Raw genomic sequence first — 15,390 nt, 5'->3', positions numbered from 1 at the left:
GAAAATAAAAGCTAAGTGTAGGAAAAATCCACCAAGTTCTTTAAAACATATATCACATATTTCTGTACAAGATTATTGCAGGTACTTTTGTTTTGGACTAAACTAATCAGTTTTACCCGAATTACTGTAATATATTTACAAGAAAGATGGATCTACACGATGAATCAATTCCATCATTAAAAGGAAGTAAAGTCTTCCGAAAAAGACACGCGCTTCTTGATTTAGGTCAAGAAGTTATCGTCCAGACCAGCTGTAGGTTGACGAGAAAATATTTTGATCAAAATTAAAATCGATTTGTTTTCTGAAAACCTATTTTCAATGCATTCCATTGAACGTAAAATCCTAAGAATTCACCCGGAATTCATTAGGTCACCTGAACAAAATCGGGTGTCAACCGTAAGAACGGTGGTTGCATAGCATGGTCGAAGACAGGACCTTGTGCCAGACCGAAAAATTATAGGGTAATCTTTACTATTGCTCCTACAAAGGATAGTAATTGCAACCGACACGTTGTGGACCATAATCAAAAGCATGTCATTAGACATTGCCTTAACAGTTTCTTGTTCATCGCTTTCCTATACAACCGGACGGTAGTTTACCGAAAGGTAATATACGGGATAAGTAAACTGGACGTGTGCTTTCCTAATACAAGGATTAGCAAGTGGGTGACACAAAACCATAAGTTTTAAGCTAAAATTTTAAAATCTGAAACCCACAAAACCCACAAAAACATTTTGCAAACACCGGTAAAGAGTTATTTCGGAAAACTTATCTAGGGTAAAAGCTAGATTGAATTTTCACAAGATCAAATATTTTCATAAAGATCCAATTTCCTAAAGGATCTAAATTTTTATAGTCATGTGGGACGGTAAACCACAACGTTACTATCATTGTTCATACCGTCGTATCAAAATTACTGATGTACAAAGTGTGAAGAATAAAGAAGTGATTCTAGTAAAGTTATATTCAAGTTCTATATTGCTTGAGGACAAGCAACGCTCAAGTGTGGGAATATTTGATAATGCTAAAAACGAACATATATTTCATAGCATTATCCTTCAAGAAAGACAAGCTTTATTTGCAATTGTTCTAATTCCAAGTGATATTCGTTTAAATAATAAAAGGTGAAGACAAAAGACAGAATCGACCATTTGAAGACGCAAATGACCAAAATGCTAAAAAGTACAAAGTACAATCCAAGTGGTTCAATTTATTGATGAGAAATATCTCCAAATTACAAGAGTACAAGCCGCAAAACGCAAAGTACAAAATATTAAATCGTACGAAAGGACGTTCGAAAATTCGAAACCAAGACATGAACCAACTATCAACGTACGACTCAACGGACCTGAAATTACAAGTCAACTATGAACAAGAATATAATATAATATATAATTAATTATATATATATATATATATATATATATATATATATATATATATATATATATATATATATATATATATATATATATATATATATATATATATATATATATATATATATATATATATTATATTATAAAATATTAAGCAGCCCACGTTTTGGAATCAAGTGATGAGCTGGAAACCAAAGCTCCACAATCGCGGAGCTGTGAGGAAGAAAAACATCGCAGTCACGGAGCACACAGTAATCAAATTGGCCTATAAAAGGCCGCGCATTCTGCCGAACTCATCACCCCTTTTTCTTTCTTTCTATCTACGGATTATATATATATAATTTTAATTTTAATTTTAATTTAAGTTAATAATAATAATAAGGTTATTGTAGAGAATGTTTTAAGGTTTTGTTAGTCGAAACTCTGTCCGTGTAACACTACGCGATAAATACTCATTGTAAGTTATGTTCAACCTTTTTAAATTAATGTCTCGTAGCTAAGTTATTATTATGCTTATTTAAGCCGAAGTAATCATGATGTCGGACTAAATATTAAGACTGGGTTATTGGGCTTTGGACCATAATTGGGGTTTGAACAAAAGACCGACACTTGTGGAAATTGGACTATGGGCTATTAATGGGCTTTATATTTGATTAACTAAATGATATCTTGTTAATTTTAATATGGAGATTTACAACTTGACATATTTATATATAATCACATACGCTTGACTGGGTACGGTGGGCGGGAGATCTATAACTACTAATAATTGTTCATTTGACTGGACACGGGGATGGATTAATAGTAACTTGACTCATTAAAATAAGGGTGGATTACATTCAAGGGTAATTGGTGTAATTGTTAACAAAGTATTAAAACCTTGGATTATACACAGTCGATAACCTGGTGTATTCATTAAACAAAGTATTAAGACCTTGTTACAGTTTAAGTCCCCAATTAATTGGAATATTTGACTTCGGGTATAAGGTTAATTTGGCGAAGACTCTCGCACTTTATAATTATGACCGATGGACTATTATGGACAAAACCAGATGGACATATCAAATAATACAGGATGAAGGACAATTAACCCATGGTAATAAATTAAAATCAGCACATCAAACATCATGATTACGGAAGTTTAAATAAGCATAATTCTCGTAATTTATATCTCATCGTACTTTTATTTACCGTCATTTTATTTATCGTCATTTTATTTATCGTACTTTAAATTATCGTACTTTTAATTATCGTCATTTACTTTACGCTTTAAATTAAGTTATATTTAATATTTTGCATTAGGTTTTAATTGTGACTTAAGTTTTAAAATCGACAAACCGGTCTTTAAACGGTAAAACCCCCTTTTATAATAATAATAATACTACTAATATATACACATATATACACATATATATATATATACACACACATATATATATATATTATTTATATATGTGTATATATATATATGTGTATATATGTGTATATATATAAAGATATACAAATATAATTGTTTAAAAATATAGTGTTAAACTCAGCTAGCTCCATGTGGAACGAACCGGACTTACTAAAAACTACACTACTCTACGATTAGGTACACTGCCTATAAGTGTTATAGCAAGGTTTAGGTATATCCATTCAATAAATAAATAAATAACTTGTGTAAAATTGTATCGTATTTAATAGTATTTTGTAGTAAACTATAATAGTATTTCGTACTACACCTCGCACACATCAATAAGATTAATTATATCATTGGTTCTTGTGATTTACTCAAAATTATACCGGCAATCATTTAACTTATACCGATAGTCTCTATAATTTTTAAAGTGTGTAACTTTGTTTCTAAACCTAACGCTAGTTAATTTTAATTTGTTTCATTAAGTAAGTACGTGTGGCACATGATGGGCAATTAACTAATTATTAAAACATCCCAATAACAAAGCTTGTACTTACCATTCATCTCTCAATCTCAAGATTATTTTAACTCAACCTAATCCTCAATGTAGACATATACAACAAAAAGATAAATAATTGGAAAAACAAAAAATTGGCATATGCAGGTAGATTACAGTTAGTTGCTTATGTGTTATGCAAATTTATTAGGCCTCTGTATATGTGCTACCAAGTGGAATTATTGATGAAACTGAAAATTGTTTAAAGGGATTTCTGTAGTGTCAATCTGATAGTGCAAAAGATAGAGGAAAGGTTGTTTGGGAGAGTGTATGTACTCCCAAAGATCCAGGGGGTTTAGGTTTGAAACCCCTCAAGGATTGGAATGAAACATTACTTGTTAAACATATTTGTAGAATTTGGCCCAAAAAGACTCTTTATGGAGCAAATGGGTCAATATTGTCAAGCTTAAAAGAGGTAGTTTATGGAATACTAAAGCTGGTTTCAATGTTAACAGGTAATGGAAGTACTTAGGGTCCGTTTGGTTGGTAGTATTTCATGGGATTTTGTAGGATTTGCATTTGAAATCCCCAAAATGATATGTTTGGTTGGAGGTTTAAGGAAAGGATTTGTATTTTAAATCCTATTGAGGAAGGATTCTTAAATCCTTGAAGTGTTGGGGGATTTCAAATCCTATAAAAACACAGAAGTTTCAATGACCAAAATGGGACAAAAATACCCTCCAACCCAACAAAACTCACCACCTGCTCTTTTCTTTCTCCAGATAAAAGATCTAAACCTAGTTCTTCACTGATATCGCTACCTGCTCTTTTATTTCATCACACAAAATTGCCCTTCATCCATGACTTCACAATCAAATTCAAGGTAATTATTATAATATATGTGGTTGCTATTGTAGTATTTTGCTTGATTTTCACTTCCACCTAGTAATTATTTTATCCATTGAACGAGACTTGGAAGCCTTGACCACTGATGCTTGACTATAGTGTTAGAAATGGATCTTGCAGTATTAGGGAAGAATACTACCCGCATCTAATTACACATGTGCTAGACCTAATATGGAACATCTTTTTGAAACATCACAAGCAACAAGTTTTATGATTGAATAAAACTAGTACATGATTTTTTTATTTTTATTTTTTTGAAAAGCCAAACTAGTACATGAATGAATGCTTGTTATACATTTATACTTATTTGCATTCAAAGAGACCCACTTTTTATGCTAATTTAAAGTGATATGTGTTTTGTAATGGTTTGTTATTCGACAGTTTATAGATCATGGCTCGGCTTAGTTTAATTACAAGTAAATGTAAACTACGGAAAAAGGCATTTTGGCACATAGTGATGACATCTGTTGCATTCTTTGTCATCTCTCTTTGGGTTGTCATAGCTAAACGCATACGAGATAAAAAAAACGTATCCAATACTCATCATCAAATATAGACCGAGACTCGATAATGTATAATAACGTTTATATAAGTGACATTAGATCCATAGCGCAAATTAGAATGACTCGTGCTTGCTTTAAAAAGTTGTGTTACATGCTTGAAACATTTGGAGGGTTAAAACCAAGTAGAAATATGAATGTTGATGAACAACTTGCCATGTTTCTTCACATGATGGCTCATAATGAAAAGAATCGGTGCATAATTAGTCTATTTCGTTTATCAGGAGAAATAATTACTAGATACTTTGCTCAAGTTTGCAATGCGGTGCTAAGATTGCATTCACGTTTACTTAAGAAACCCGAACCCGTTCCCAATAACTCTACGGACGAAAAGTGGAAATGGTTCAAGGTATAACTCTTTTTTATGGCTTTTCTTTGTTTGTTGGAACTTGGAAGTATATAATATACATGAAAAAGTGACATGGTGACTTTGTAATTTTGTTTACAGGATTGCTTAGGAGCTTTAGATGGAACATATATAGATTGTTTAGTGTCAAGGGAAGACAAACCTAGATATAGAACAAGAAAGAATACTATCGCCACAAATGTTTTAGGTGTGTGCTCACAAGATATGCAATTTATTTATGTCTTAGCAGGATGGGAAGGGTCAGCAGCGGATGTAGAGTCCTTCGAGATGCACTTCTTTGACCAAATGGGTTGAAAGTCCCAAGACCTTGTATGTACATATAATTTCAAAGAATGCAACTGATTTAGATTATTTTTACATTGTAATAACTTTACCAAGTGATATTTAGGTTATTACTTAGTTGATGCGGGATACACAAATGCAGAGGGTTTTCTTGTACCTTATAGAGGCCAAAGGTATCATCTAAATGAGTGGCGCGAGGGCTACCAACCAACTACTCCAAAAGAGTTTTACAACATGAAACATTCACATGCAAGAAATATTATAGAGAGGTGTTTTGGTATCTTAAAAGGAAGATGAAAAATCTTAAAGGACGCGTCTTATTATCCCATTGAATTAAAAGTTAAAATAATCATGGCGTGTTGTCTCCTACACAACTACATAAGACAAGAAATGGATAGAGATCCATTTGAAGACTTACCTCTCACGGATCCATGTACCGGAGACGCTGGAGTTGATCAAGAAAATAATATAAATTCCATTGGGACTTCTAACGAGTGGACTTCATTCAGAGATAATTTAGCAGTATCTATGTTTGAAATGTAAGTTGTAAATGTTCAACTACTCTTTTGGTTTGTAATCTTTAATTAAAACAATATTATGAAAGTTGTTTTGGGTAACGGATGTAATATTATGAAAAATGCACCTCTATTTTGGTGTCATGGCAGTAGATAAAATTGTTTCATGGAAATTGTCACCAGTGTTTAATATGTGTTTGAAGATACAGTTGTTTTCATGGCAGTAGATACAATTATTTTCATGGCAGTAGATAGAATTGTGCATAAGTCGATTATCACAGTAGCTACAATTGTTTACTAGTGTTGTAGTATGTGTTTGAAGAGAGGAGACTTTAAAGTTATAATGTGGTAATAACTTGATGATAAGTACAGTAATATTATAATGCATTTTATCAATGAAGGTTATTTTTGTCATTGAACTGAAAATCCCTTTTGAACTTTTTTTAACAAAATCCGTCAACCAAACACATCGTGGGATTTCAAATCCTGGGATTTTAAATCCTTCAGGATTTCAAATCCCAAGGGATTTGAAATCCCAGGATTTGAAATTCACGAACCAAACGCCACCTTAATGAATTTTAAGGAAAAAGTTAAAGCTCATATTTGTGTTAAGTCCAGAAATGATAAAGATGAATATAGTTAGATAACTAATAATGGAAAAAGGTCAATTTCTCTACAAGTCAAGTGTGGAGTGATTTTAGGAGAAACAAGAATCAAGTTGAATGGTATCATGTTATCTGGTTTAGATATCTTGATCCCACACATGCTTTCATGTTATGGTTTGCTATGTTAAATAGACTGCACACCCAAGACGGAATTCAGAAATGGATGCCTAGTCAAGTGATGAAATGCAGTCTTTGTGAGCAAGTTAATGATTCTTCAAATATGATTACAGTATGGAGGTTTGGAGAAGCATGAAGGCAAAGTTAGTGTTCAATGGTCTGTAGAATCATATTGTTAACATTGTGCACAGCTTAGCTCAATACCTTTATACGAATAATATTTGGAATATTCTCAATGGAGTTATATTGGCTGCAAGTGTGTACTACATTTGGCAAGAAAGAAATAGCATGTTGCATAATAGAAAGAAAAGGACTGTTGAAAAGCTTATTGTTTGTATTCAAAATCATGTTAGATTGAAGATGCTCCTATTGAAAGTTAAAAATTATGTTGTTTTAAGAACTGCAAATTATTGGAATTTAAAGTTGGTGGATATTAAGTTTGTAATGGGCTAAGTGAGACTAGTGTTTGTTGATTTGTATACTTATTCATATAGTTGATTGGGCTGTTTGATTTTGTTGTTTGTTGGACCGTGGGTAAGTTCTGCCCTTGTATTTATGTCATAGTTAATATAATAGACTTTGAGTGCCCGTGCGTTGCACAGATGAATCTATTTATACTAATTATTAAAACATAAGTTAATGATGACAATATCAAATGAACATTGAAAATAAAACATCATAGTAGAGCCCGTGCGTTGCACTGCGACTCTTAATCAAACAAACTGGAAACATATATGCTATATCAATTAACATTATGATAAAGAGAGTATCACAAGTATTCTTATGGATGAAATAAACATAATATTGTTAACTTTTTTTTCTTTACACACAATACATAGATTAAGGCTACAAATTCCGACATTAACAAAACACAAAACTACATGTGAAACTTTAATAGCACAAATTGAACGAAATATGAAAGTACCAGTATTGTTTATTGTTACCAGTTTAATAATCTTTTGTCATAACCATAACATTTTAAGAGCTCGTGCGTTGAACGGTAGCTCTAAAAAAATAATTTTCGTAATCGTCACTATTTGTACAACATTATTTGTTGTTGATAACATTTCAATGACGAAACACTTTAAGAGTCCGTGAATTGCACGACAAGTCTATAAAATAGTAATGGAAAATGTTCGTATTCGTACTGATTAGCCGTACAATGCACGATAGTTGTAAATATACATTTTCGCAATTGTAAATAATTGACGGAATCCGATTTTGGTTACCAAAATAGAGAGCATATAGAATGTATTGGAATGAATAATTATTGGTAAACGAAAAAAAGATAAATACTGTGAAATATTATTTATTTATAATGCTATAAAACAATCAAGTAACACGGAGTATAATACAGTAGTATAATAAATACGTAGCAAGTAGGAAAATACAACACAAAATACCCTAGGCTATATGAGCTAAGTAACATATTACTTCAAATAAAGAAAAACTCGAAAATTAAAAAATATACGACATTGAGAGATACCGAATGTATCAAGAGCACGGTCAGAACCGATGCAACACCTACTACCTGCTCAGGTTTTTGAGTTACCTTCCATCGAGTCCAGGACATGGGCTCGGTTCATTGGGCTACTGCCTGCTCCAAGTTAGAGCGTGTTCCTTATCCTTCATTCATCAAGTTAATTGCACATCTAGCTTCTTATAATATTTGAATAATAAATGAACAATATGTATGATCTTGTTAGAGGTGGCCACATGTGAAGTTCGAACCCACTCAAAGTACGTACCTTTTATAGACGGGATCAACGGGTCAAGTTGGGTTGGATCGAGCAGTTTAGAAACATGAATTGTTAAGTAAGCTTACCAAAAACTATATTTACTTCAATAGCAAACCATGTTTTAAAATTAATATACATTATTATAGGCAACTTCTGACCAGTTTGTCATGCTTGACCTAAGGGAATCGTATCCCTCTTAACTATATTTTCCAAAATATACATTCTGGGCAACTATTTGATCTCCTTATAACAGAATGTAAAACAACCCACTTATATGCACATATATATGTAACAATTTCGATAACTAAAGATTATATACGGAATAAATTGTATATAGCATTAGTGCGGATTGGAAAATACCTTGAGTAATACATTATAACCATGTCTTAGGCAGTTCAGATTACCACCAGCATAATTAACAGCACAACTATTGTGATTGCTTGTTGAAGGAAAAATCAAAACAAAGTTAGAGAACAAATATAAACAATCTTAAAGAATTATTAAAAAATAAATAAATGAGATACTAAACATGTTACCTGCTGTTTTGAGACCCTGTTGATAAGATGAAGAAGTGTTAGAAACAGTCATATTTGTCACACCATAACCAAATATACTATTGCCGTCTATGTTAACTCCATCTTTATATGACAGTGGCAGAAAAAATAACAAATGTGGTAGAATTTTGTGAAGAAAGCAGGCGGATATAAGCATACACATAAGAAGAAATAATTTAGATAGTAATTAGGTAAAAAATACAAACAAATTAAAGCTAATGAATTTAACCATAAGAGCCAATATATAAAGTCAATGGATTAGTATTAGTAACTGAATATAGTGCACATAATAGAGCCTGAAATTCTAGATTGCAATCAACCTCGTTAAAACATATGAAAAGAATGCAAGAGTACTTTTAAAAGACAAATTGATGATAACATATAATCCATTTCTATTTCTAAACAACAACTATACACTTACATACTTTACAAACCAGGTCAAAGTTATATCCAAACACATTTAACAAATCTGTTTCAAAACTCATCTCTTATAAATCCAATAAAACAAATTACCCAACTTAATGCTTAACCTGTACTTTAAGAAATTACCTAACTTAATTTGTACTTTAGCAAATTCCTAATAAATTTTTAACAAAACTTAAAACAGAAAGACTTAAACAGACATAATATTTAATTGAAAAGGTAATCCGAATCTGAATACAAACAAACCCTAAAAAATGTTTCGTATGATTCATAATACAAATTAAGAATTTAGAAACGTATTAAGTAACAAATTAAGAATTCGAAATAACAAATTTAGAAATGTATGAATCATAATAGAAATTAAAAATTTAGAAACGTAATAAGTAATAAATTAAGAATTCGAAATAACAAATTTAGAAATGTATGATTCATGTTTCGTATGATTCATAACAGATCGAAAAATAAAAACGATTAAGAATCAATAAAATAACTATTCCATCGCATATATACCATGGCTGTAGATATTGGAAACAGTTAATCTAATGGTCAATTTTTTGCCCATGTAAAACTTTTAAATGTTGATTAGGTAAAAATAACTTTGTTATTATATATAATATAGATATAGATATAGATATTTACTCAAACCGATGAATTTAATGGGTTAAGATTGTCACCTCTGAAAGTAATAAATGGATACAAAAAGGAAACGAAAGGTACTTCGAGGAAAAGAAGCACTAGCAGCTGCGGCAAACTCTTTTTGACGACTCCATTCCATTGCATGAACCCATATCGAGTTACCTAAAAACCGCAAAATTTAAAGAGGAATAGTTTTAGAACGATATACACTAACCAAGCCTGACGCATATAAGATTGTATTATCCTATACATGCAACGTGATCCCGTCTTTGAGAAGGTGGGGAATACATGCTTCTGCTACCGAACTTAAGTGTTGTGGTGCGCTCAATAATTTACTGCATTGCTAAACTTTTGCACTGTCTACATGTGTAATCACAGTCACCCATATCACGATAATGAGCGGTAACAACTGCATGTATCGTCAGAAGAAAAAATTACTAAAATCATATCAACAATAGGGTAACCCAAAAAATCACATTAAACAAACCATAGAATGAAAGTGAGAGCATAAAAGTTGCAATAACAGATAATAAAAGTATTAAAACTTCAGCAAGCACACAACAGATAATAATTTCTGACCTGGATACTACAAAACCTTTTGAGAATTATGAAGAGATGAATAACCAAAATTGGGAAGCAAAATAGGTTGATGTTCAGCCACATGGGAGGCAAGTGCAACTGAAAACGAATTATATCAGTAATAGTAATAGGAGAAACAACCACTGCAGGTATTTTGCTAGTAGAGGCTTTATTATTCCTCTGAGAAATTTACCTTCGAGACAACAAAGAAGTAACATGCAGATGATCATCAACAGTCACACACCCATCATTAACCTACACATTATCACTTACTTTTGTTCTCTTTTTCTGCAGTCGACAATTCGCTAACCTACAACATAACATAACTTGACGTTAGCTTGACGTTAACTTGACGTTAACATGACGTTAACTTGACGTTAGCTTTCAAATACCAAAAACCAATTTAACGATATGCAAAAAATATGTAAGAATTAGGTATAATTATCAGAATTCCATAAACCCTAATAGCAAATATGAACAGATTTATGAAAAGTTTTAGATACAAATTCGATAATAACAAACATTACAAAAGAAAAACCTTACTTGATGTCTATGATGGTTCTTCTCACCAATTAATTTTTGAGACAAAAAGCATATATGAAATTGGTTAAGTAATTAGCATACATAAATTTCATAACAATGAGAACCATAACTAAAAAAACTATTACGTTGAATAACCTGAACATATTACCTTTGTAATCTTTCGAAGAATGAATGTAATTTCATCATCGCAGGTATGATTATCAGTTTTAGGGAACGCTATGAAATTAGGGCTTTTCATATCTATTCGTTCTCATGAACTGGTATTGTAAAATAATTGCAGCGTCAATTTCATCGTCAACTAAAAAAAACGTATATTCGTAAAAAAAATCTCGATAGTAGTGGACTAATAAAAGAATGTCCATAACCCATCATCTATCATCTATAGAATATAATAGCAAGTTCTACCAAGTTTGTACCTGCAAGTTCTACCAAGTTTATAACATGGGCATCAAATCAGGTAGTATTTAAAAAAAACTATATTTCTAATATAACTTGTAGACCATAACAAATCAGGTTCATTAACTTCACAAAATCAGGTCTTTGTGACTTACATATTCAGATTGCCAACATAGAAAATATTCCTAAGTCGTCAAATCTCAGCAATTAACTTATGTTCTAGATATCACAACGGATGCTACATTCATTGTTTATACCTTAACTCAAACTCATCATATTAGTCCAGATTACCACATAATAAGATATTGATGAATTATTGTTTTAGCTTGTACCCAGTTTACACCCTAACCATCTGCGTATTTTGACACCTGCAAGATACACTTAACTACATAATATCATTCAACCTACAATCTATCATACGCCTTTTCAACCACCAACACATACGCAGAACAAAAATATATATAATATTATAACCAATTCAATATCTTTCAAAAAAGAAAAATTATAACCAATTCAATAGTGAAAAGTACAAATTTTTGTTACTATAAAATTAGCTGACTTATATTATCAAGTATTCAACTTACAAACAATAATGAAAACCTAAAACAATGATAAACATATATCTCAAATTCAAAGAAAGGAAAGATTATAATTATAATACCTATAAATCAGAATTGATTTCGACATTACTAAAGATTGTAATAGCTGTATCAACCTGCAACATTTGTTATACACAAAAATCAAAATAAAATTTAAATCATGAAAACATTAACTTCACATGTAGTAAAATTTAAATCATGAACACATTATCTAATTTTCAATTTCAATAGACGAATTTCGTGATGCAGCGAAATCAAACATTCGTATATGGAAAAAGAAAATTCGTATATGGAAAACAAAAACTCATAAACGTTAACAAACCTACAGTGGAATTCGTCTATAGAAATCGAAAATCAGATACCTTTCTGGCACTATATCTCTTCAAAATTGATAACCTCGGTTTGCGAAACTAAACATCCGATTTAATATCGGTATAATTGATTTATCACCACTAAGAGAAGCACTGGGTGAAATTATTATCGATGTAAACCGATTATAATTGGATAACGGTTTAAGTGGATAACGAATTCAGAATCGTTTGATTGTTAAAGAACGGTTAACGATTGATATGCAAATCGTTTGATTGTGAACGGTTTTAGCGGATTTGATGGAGGAGATGAAGAACGGTTGTTCAATTGGATAACGATTTGGTGTTTGGTGTTAGGGTTTTCCTTGTTCCTTTTAATTGATGGATGTTTAAGCTGACACGTGGCGGCTTTTGAGGATAGTTTAGGTTAATGAATCCCACTAATGACAGCTTAACATGTGGATTATCCTAATTAAGGAGTGATTAGCTGAGTGACACATGGCATAATCCTTCTGCTTTATATGATGTAATAGATATTATTACATTTTGTCAAAACAAAAAAAAAAAAGCAATAAAGACAAATAAATCAAAGGGAGCAAGAGTAGTGTGTTATGATGTCAAACAGATTCACCCATAAATACTCATTTGTCCATTAGAAAAAAAGAACTATTAATGATGGTTACACTAGTAATATAAATATGTCATACTAGTTTAGGTTGGTGTATGAATATATGCTTTTAGGATCATAACATTCTCGTATAATACTACAAGTCAGTGTTGTAAAAAACTCGATTACTCAACGATTAATCTCTGATTACTAATTTTTAAGAGCAATCCATTTCGATTTTAGAAAATCAGTTTAATTAATCGGTCAACGTCGATTGATGAGTCAAGATCAAATTTTGTAATCAAAGCCAGTCAAAGTCAAAATTTGTCAACATTTTAACATGAATTTAAACTATAACTTTAGAGTTTTGAACAAAATGAATGATTTTTGACATTTATGTTAAAGTCGATGTTTATGATTATGATTTTCTTCTATATTTACACATATAATTTTTAAAATTTAATATATATGTATAAAGTACAATCCGATTAATCTCTGAATTACCGATTAATCCTTTCAAAGTCCCGACCGATTAATCCCCGAATAGCGAATTTTGCAACCTTGCTACAAGACCAATATTCGGTCGTTTGATGAGATCGAACGACAACTCTTTTTCTTCACTTTTTTATATTTTAATTGTTGCTATTATGTGTGATTTTTTGTTATTTTCTTTTCAAATCTTGACATGACTTTAGTTTGAGTGTTATAAACAACAAATTCTTGATTTTTATTTTTTTATATTTGGCTACCAAATTTATTTTTCTAACTAACAAATTTCAACGACAGATTATATGTTAACTATTAATAACGTAACAATGAATTTATTATCCTATAATACTAAAAAAAAAAAAAAAAAAAAAAAAACATTTGGTCGTTTGATAAATATTAATTGTTGCTAATATGTGTGATTTTTTGTTATTTTTTCAAATCTTGACATGATTTTAGTTTTGGTGTAGTAATACAATAAGTTTTTGATTTTGATTTTTTAATATTTAGTTACCCAAATTTATTTTTCTAATTAACGTTTTCGACTACGAATTATACGTTAACTATGACTAACAATGCATTTGTTAAATCTTATAAATGAATTTGAATACTATACAATAGAATATTAAAAATTTAGGAGGAGAATAGAAATGAGACAGGAGAAAGTACAAATAGGATGTCGGTTTGTGTACTTTCATGAGTCTTTCATTTTTTTTCTTTTAATTTAGTTACCAAATGATTTTTCACACTAACATTTTCAGCTACATATTACTCCGTATATGTTAACTATTTATAACATTTAATTCGATACATCTCAATAAATAATATTATATAATAGATTATGAACGACTTATGACAATTAATTTGGTAGAACTCAAAATAGTGAACAATGGAATTGAGACGAAGAAAGTACAATAGTACATTTATAAATTCTGAAAATATTATTTATCCTAAAATATTATTAACTATATGTATTAAGTCAGACTTGCCTGAGTGGCCACCGAGTTGCCCAATGAAGCACACCACCCGGGTTCAATTCCTGGCTATGCCAAATTGTTCAAAAAGGGAGTGTGACTAGAGGGTGCGCATAATACGTAATTCACCCGGTACCAGGTCTCGCGCTCGGGGGGGCTTGATTACCCGAGGTTTTACCTCTTATGGGGGAGTCAATGTACTCGTTCATATGAGGGTTTCCACACTTACTCAAAAAAAAGTATCTTGAATACTATTGATCCTTTACGAATTGTCGTGTCAAACAAAGCTAAACCGTTTGTCTTAGAAAAAAAATTCTTTTATTAACAAAAACAAATTCGTATATGTATGATTTTTAAAAAATATTTATTATGTTCAAACATTGGTTATATATACCAAATGTTGTGGATATTTTAATCGTCTACGAATTATCGTTTCAAACAAATGTAAAATAACAATCGGTAACTAATATGTAACCAAACAAATGTTATTCCACTATACATAAGACATTGATTCCAAGAAAAAAAGAGGATAACCTGAATCATAAATTAGACAAGTATATGTATATATAACCATCTTACAATGATTGCGACAATCTTGGTAGTCACCTAAAAGTACCACTATGAAGGAAATTTTAGCAATGTAAATAGTTGTGAATGTGGAAATGACCAATAACCTGAAATGTCCCGTTCATATAGATTATAAACGTTCCATATTAATTGATTTCGTCGCGAGGTTTTGACCTCTATATGAGACGTTTTTCAAAGACTGCATTCATTTTTAAAACAACCATACCTTCTATTTTATCGATAAAGGTTTAAAAAAAACATTATGTAGATTATCAAATAATGATAATCTAAAA

The 15,390-nt window shown here is 30.9% G+C and overlaps 1 pseudogene; it reads left to right on the top strand.

The window, feature by feature from the left end:
- Positions 1 to 3,436: 3,436 nt before the first annotated feature.
- Positions 3,437 to 7,139, top strand: LOC139887916 (protein ALP1-like; annotated as a pseudogene).
- The last annotated feature ends 8,251 nt before the right edge of the window (positions 7,140 to 15,390 follow it).

The sequence above is a fragment of the Rutidosis leptorrhynchoides genome, chromosome 2 (genome assembly GCF_046630445.1).
Source record: "Rutidosis leptorrhynchoides isolate AG116_Rl617_1_P2 chromosome 2, CSIRO_AGI_Rlap_v1, whole genome shotgun sequence".
NCBI classification, from domain to species: domain Eukaryota; kingdom Viridiplantae; phylum Streptophyta; class Magnoliopsida; order Asterales; family Asteraceae; genus Rutidosis; species Rutidosis leptorrhynchoides.
Note: the sequence above shows the minus strand (reverse complement) of the source record. Positions and strands in the feature narration are given on the sequence as shown.